Source organism: Hippocampus guttulatus, chromosome 1 (assembly GCF_054856545.1).
Source record: "Hippocampus guttulatus isolate MCC_2025c chromosome 1, RoL_Hgut_1.0, whole genome shotgun sequence".
Lineage (NCBI taxonomy): Eukaryota > Metazoa > Chordata > Actinopteri > Syngnathiformes > Syngnathidae > Hippocampus > Hippocampus guttulatus.
In genome coordinates, this window is record NC_141261.1 from 20,013,903 (window position 1) to 20,020,973 (window position 7,071).

General features: G+C 44.3%; 1 long non-coding RNA gene across 1 annotated transcript; it reads left to right on the top strand.

Moving 5' to 3' along the window:
• The first annotated feature begins 800 nt into the window (after nt 1–800).
• LOC147210872 (uncharacterized) lies at nt 801–3,017 on the top strand. The gene is made up of 3 exons (XR_015101268.1): nt 801–880; nt 1,858–1,937; nt 2,881–3,017. It is a non-coding gene; the product is annotated as an uncharacterized LOC147210872 (long non-coding RNA).
• Nucleotides 3,018–7,071: the final 4,054 nt, after the last annotated feature.

Below are 7,071 nucleotides of genomic sequence, written 5' to 3' on the forward strand. Positions count from 1 at the left end.
GCGTTCTTTGCACAGTCAATGTCGCACGTGTGCCGACTCAGCAGCTGTCGCCAAAAAGGGAAGGCGGGCCGCAGCATGACAGGCAATCTGTGACGCTTGTCAAGTTGCAATAAAGGCAAAGCCCAGCTGAGTGGCAGAGATGCCCAGATTGTTGTCTGTTTATCCCAGTTGCTCCGTTACCCAAGTGTCTTGGAGCATTAGGAGAAAAAAAGCTGAGCTTTAAGAAAAAAGAGAATGTGTGATTCACAAACTAGCAACAGTTTCAACCTTATGCAGTCACTTCAATACATAAAAAGGTGTTGTGTTTTACTTCCAAGCTTCCACACTAGACCTTGTTTTACATGAAATAATGTTCATGAACAAACTATGTTCCACGCAGAAACACACGTCCGCCTTTTCAAAAAGGCTGTCAGATAACCTATCTTGTACCAAGCACTGATTGAGAGCTCAGCAAGGGTGGCTTTTGTGCTCCCGCAATTCACCACTGCTTGTCGGGTTTCTTCAAGTGAAGTGAGTAGCAACGGGGCTGCTCGGCCATTGTTGCTTCGACAGGTATAGTAGTGATGTGTCGTTCGCGAACGAGCCGGCTCTTTGAAGTGAACGATGGGAGCCGGCTCCTCATTGGGAGCCGGTCCGAATAGGAGCCGACTTTTTTTTTCTCCTGTTTTTTCCCCCCCTTCGGTTAAAGCCGCACGTGATTGGTCAAGATCCGTGGTAGAAGAGGAAGGGGAGGGGTTTACACACACACACACGCGCACACGCTGCAGTTTAGAGAAGGGGGAGGGGTTAGAGAAGAGACACTGAGCAGCACGCAAACAAGACAAACGAGGAGACGAGAGAGTTAGTTAGCGAAAAAAACAACACGGTGGAAAGCGGAAAGGTGAGAAAATGGATAGGAAACGCAGTGAAATTTGGACTCATTTCAATTTAATTGATAGTTCAAAGGCAGCGTGTAGACTGTGCAAGGTTAAAATATCCCATCGATCAGGCTCCACAAATAACCTGCACAGGCACATCAGAGCACATTCAGAGATTGGAACTTTTTGTTGACCTTGTTTTGATATGGGTCTTTGTACTTTGTTTTTATTTTTGTAGCACTCCATGTTGTACTCCATGTTGAGTATGTTCAGAAGAATATACATAAAGCCATATAAATAATAAATATTTGATATACTGTCTATTTTTTGCATTAGTAATTCATTTTACGCATAATATTACGTTATTTTTGGTAGTAAATTAATTTAAGCAACAAAAAAACTGAGGAGCCATTTGGGAGCCGAAATAGCCGGCTCTTTTTAGGGAGCCGAGCCAAAAGAGCCGGCTCTCTAAAAGGAGCCGGAATTCCCATCACTAAGGTAATTGCATTTTCTTCCTTCCTGCCCCTGTCTGTGTACAGCAGGATCATCGTCCTTCAAACGTCATCATTCACTGACCAAATAGAACAAAAGCGCAACCTTCAGTCAGAGAAACAATGGCCGCCTCTACATGGGGTCAGCTTTTGACTGCATTGACTCATTCCATCAACTTCATGATCATGGGGAGTGGTGGAATGGACTATATTCATTTTGCAGCCCGATTCTTATTGTAAGGTTACCCTGCAGGTAACATTGGCCCCTTTCTAGAATAAAAAATGATGTGATTTAGAGGTCAGGAAACTGCAATCGCTTCCATTTATTATCGAGGAGAACTTAATCGAAAGTCCTTTTCAAATGTATCAGAAATTGTCCAAACATTTGACTGTATTTTAGCCAGTTAGGACACAAAACATAAATTTTTAAATGAAAGAAAATAAATAAATAAACAATGATGCACAATGTGTTTGGCATTATAGTCACTTTGCTTTATTCTTCATTCCAGAACAAGGAAGATCCAAATCACCATCAAGCCTCCACCATTCATAACCTGGTTCCCGACCTGCTGCTCTGAGAACACACATGGTGAGTGAATACATTGGCACCCAGTTTAGAGCGTTTGAATTTCTGAAACTCAACCAACGGAATCTTGGGAAAATTGGCACAAAGATCGAAGCCAACTCAAATTGAACCGTTAAGGCGCAGTTGACAGTTGCTTCTGAATGCAAGGGCGACGCACAGAGCAGACCCAGTCGCTTGATAGCGCACAGATGTTACAGCGGCGCTCCAAGTAGCACACAGAGCGACACTTGTCTTGTCTGATGAGAGGCCTCGTTTGGAACTGCCATTAGTAGGACGTGTGATTTATGGCTCTGTCTGCCTGCTGCCCCTCCACAAACTGCAGCTCTCACTTCACAAATGAATAGAGATATGGCAAAGAGTGCCGCCCTCCTTCCCGCTGCCTCTTGTCTTCTTGCTCAAACATTACACTGTGAGCTTCACCCACAGCGATGGAGGAACGCTTTCACAACTACAAAGACTTACTGTTATAAAGAGACTGAATGATTGATGGAGATGAAGACACTCTGTATTGGTTTAGAGCTATCTGGAGGAGAGTTTCACAATATTGCACTGCTGTGAATGTAAATGTAGAATGTGGAGAAAAAAAACATGCCTTGTACAGGTTTGCATGCATTGAATCATTGGAGGCTGGGATGTAATTTGACGCCGATAATTAGTTTCATTATCTTATTTCACCTCCATCTGTCCGGGAAGACGATAGGCAGCAGGATCATTAGGAGACAAAATCAGAGGCACCGAATACAATTATAAAATCGTGACTTATTTCTTTAATCTTTCACCCTGTGCACAATGTTAGAAGAATCTAATTTGTCTTTCAGAATCCAAATAATATAAATAATCAAGATGTGAATATGGAGTGTACCGATTCCATGAGTTGAAGTAAACATGACCAGGAGTGTATGATGTCACCAGCCTTCCCACATTTTCATGTCTGTGCAATTAAAAGGATGACGCGGCCAGATGGGAATAAAACGGCACCATTGCCGCTGCGTCGGAAAAGGATGTTGATGCCGACCGGATTGAAGTTCCGCTCCCTGCCTGGGCTCTTCCCCATGCTACATCTGTCCATCTGTCAAGGCCCCCCAAGCCCATCAATCAAACAGCTGAGTGCAGGTGAGTGGGAGAAGCAGAGAACAACCATTAATCACTCAGTCCTGGACAGCGGTGGGCTGCTTTACTTCTATGCGTGTGACAGAGGGAACGCGAGAGACACTTTTTTTTTTTCCCCCTTCAAAATCCTATCAAGGGCTGAAGTTACATCTTCATCACCTTGCTTCTCCTATTAAAAATATCTTTTTATCAGTAGGGATGGAACGATATTGAAAGCTTACGGTATAGGAGTACAGGCCTTGGGGTATTGCAGGAAGGTTCACGGTCCACATTTTGTGCATTTTCCCGCATGCGACGCTCAGACCGGGTCGCTAAGTGTGTTCCGAGTGATCAATGTGTACTCAATTCGCATTAGTTCACTCTATTTTTTTTAATTGGAAGATTAACGCACGCTCCTGACGTAAACCAGTGAGCGCGCATGGTTGGCTTTGGTTTTTACACAGCCGGTAAAAGTCATGTCGGGTGCCTGCATTCACTACACAGGCATTGGCCTCGTAAGGAACACGAAAGTGGAGCGCTTCCAAGCGACATACAGAACAAAATTCAATTTTAAGCAGGGCTCATTATTTTGTACAGAAACAAGACCATGGCGATATTGATGCACTTACAGTGAATATAGTTTTTTTTCCCTCCTCATTATTGTCATCTGGCAGGCCAGATATAGTTTACAGCAGGACAGTTTTTGCCTGCGAGCCGCATACTCTATTGCAAAAACTGTTTTAGATCTCGACTGAAGAAAATAGTGTGTTGAATGTACTCCATTTTATTTTGTCAAATGGTTGCAAAACATCAAATCATCTGGATCCACATTTTTTAAGTGGACTATACATCTACTTCCAGATGATTTTATATTTGCTGCCGTTTGACAAAATAAAATTGAGTAAATTCAACACTCCGGCTTTTACAGAGTACATGCCCGAAGTCAGACATGTTATTTATTTAATATCAAGTGATTGATAATGGGGCGGCCCGGTAGTCCAGTGGTTAGCCCGTCGGCTTCACGGTGCAGAGGTACCGGGTTCGATTCCAGCATCCGGCCTCCCTGTGTGGAGTTTGCATGTTCTCCCCCGGGCCTGCTCCGGTTTCCTCCCACATTCCAAAAACATGCATGGCAGGCTGATTGGACGCTCTATATTGTCCCTAGGTGTTAGTGTGGGCATGGATGGTTGTTCGTCTCTGTGTGCCCTGTGAGTGGCTGGCAGCTGATTCAGGGTGTCCCCCGCCTACTGCCCGGAGACGGCTGGGATAGGCTCCAGCACCCCCCGCGACCCTAGTGAGTATCAAGCGGTTCGGAAAATGGATGGATGGATGGATGATTGATAATGTGGACACTTTAAATGTCAGGTTACATGTTTCGAAGTTGTTCTGTCTTTATGCTGCAAAGCAGGATTTCTGCAGTCTCAGAAATAGTCAGAAAATAAAATAGTATTTGAAAAATTGGTTTAATTAATTGTAAAGTTGAACTTGATAATATCTGCATTGTTTGCTCTCATGACTTGGTTGTTTTGGGACTGTTCCGTTTTTTTGTTTTTGTTGTTGTTCCCCCCCCCCCCCCCCCCCTGCCGCCATCATATTAGATGTTATGCGGTTACTCCTGCTGTGTCATCAGAGTGGTTTATATAAATGTTCGCAAGACCTTTGGTTGCTAAGTGGATGTAAAAACAACAAAGGCTCATAACATGTCGATGTGATAATATTTGTGATAATGATGTTTTTGAAAGGATCTGAAGTGCACTTTCTTCACAATGCATCAATGAAAGCTCATTCGAGCATCACATTTTAAAATTTGGAACAAAAAAGTCAATGATGGGTGGATGAATTTATGTAGGACTTTACTCATTCTGGATGACAAGCCGACATTGGGTTTACAATTTAATCTGTCCGATTACAAATGGTCAGGGCGGCCCGGTGGTCGACTGGTTAACACGTCGGCTTCGCAGTGCAGAAGTGCAGGGTTCGATTCCGGCTCCGGCCTTCCTGTGTGGCGTTCGCATGTCCTAACCTGCGTGGGTTTTCTCCGGGTACTCCGGTTTCCTCCCACATTCCAAAAATATTAGGTTAGGTTAATGGAACACTTTAAATTGTCCCCAGGCGTGAGTGTGAGTGTGATTGGTTGTCCGCCTTTGTGTGCCCTGCGATTGGCAACCGGTTCAGGGTGTCCCCCGACTACTGCCCGAAGACGGCTGGGATAGTCTCCAGCGACCCTGGTGAGGATAGGCAGATCTGAAAATGGATGGATGGATAAAAATGACCATGCATTTTTTTACCTTCTCATTGATGTAGTAGTTTTACCCATGAATACAATTGCAGCGCACAGCCCACTTTTCTGTCGCTACACAAAAGTCCCCTCCACTACTCCTCTCGATGTTGCAAGTTGAGCCATGAAAGAATGCATTTGTGCTCAAGTGTGGTGATGCCTGATCCTAAACGATTCTGAATGGAAGAGTTGAGGCACACAGGCTGTCACATTTTTGAGTAGATGTAGAACTGGCTTTGCGATGTTTCCATTCAAAAGTTGAACACTGCATATGCTGGAGTGTTGAGGATATGGTTATGTTTCTATCACTTGACAGTTGACTAAAATATTTTTGGGGGGAGTTGACCAATTGCTGTGCTCATTGATTTATAAAAAGTGTGCTTGCCAGCTCATTTGTCAACCTCATTTTGAACTATGATAAACGCACTGCACCAGGTATGATTGTGTCATCGGGTGAGTCTGTGAATGATGCTTACTTTTGGAAATAGGATGTAAGACGCTCACCAGGTTGGCAATTCTAGTCATAGAGAGTTTGTGGCCGTGAGCAGACTGGAGAGCAAAACATCCAGTGAAGCAATTTTCTCTCCAACCTTCAACAAATTAGCTTCTTTAAACCTACAGGATGTTGGTTCGGGCTGCTGCGACTTCACAGGACTTGTAAATCATTTGTGATGTATTTTCAGAGAGGAGAACTGCAGAGAATTCATTTCATCTCTGTAAACAAGATCGATTGCGCCTGATAAAACACTGCAAGCATCGCCACTGTGATGTTTTCGTTGTCTGAATTACTTTAGTGAGGCACTTCTCACTCTGGAAAATTTCTAAACTTTCCGGAAAAATAGGTCTCCAAAAGTCAAATCTACATCACGTAAGACCAGGGACATGCATCTGCTTCGAATTTCCATTTCTGAGGCTTTTTCGTAACATCCATCCATTCAACCATGCATTTTCTAATCCGCTTGTCCTCATTAGGGTCTCAGGGCGTGCTGGAGCCCATCCCAGCTATCTTCGAGCAGTAGCGGGATGACATCCTGAACTGGTTGCAAGGCACATAGACGACCAATCGCCGCGAGACAATTTAGAGTGTTCCATTAACCTGTCATGCATGTTTTGTTTTGTTTTTTTTTTAATGTGGGAGGAAACTGGAGCACCCAGAGAAAAGCCACGCAGGCACGGGGAAAATATGCAAACTCCACTCAGGGAGGCACGAGCCGGACTCGAACCCTGCACCTCTGCACTGTGAGGCCGAGGTGCTAACCAGTCGATCACTTTTTTTGTAACATTTACAAAACCCCCCCAAAACAAAACAAATAAAGAAACAGCCTTAACAAGCGGCCTTGGAAGAATGTGAGAAGAGAAGTTATGTATCATGATGAGACTCACTTTCAAAGCAGTACGACACCAGTGGTGGCATCGGCACACCATAATCATGTAACAAAGTTAAGCGGCATAGTTTTCTTGTTTATCTCTTTCTACTTGTTGCTTAAGTTGCTTTCACACTTTTATGGCGAGTATAAGGAAAGCCTTTTCCTGCTTGGCTCTTGACGAAGGCGGACGCTTTTTGCTCAGCTCCTGCCCTCACCCCCACCCTCTCCTTGCTCGCCACTTAGTCTTTGTGCTGTCTTTGTCTAACTTTTCCTAGCCTCCTACCGTATTTTCATCCGAAGAACTAACCATGGAATTAGTTGGCTGGTCTCTCGATGCAATCGACAAAATTTTTTCGATGAAAAGAGCAGGCAGTGGGGAGCCTGCTTGCCCCCCGGGAACATT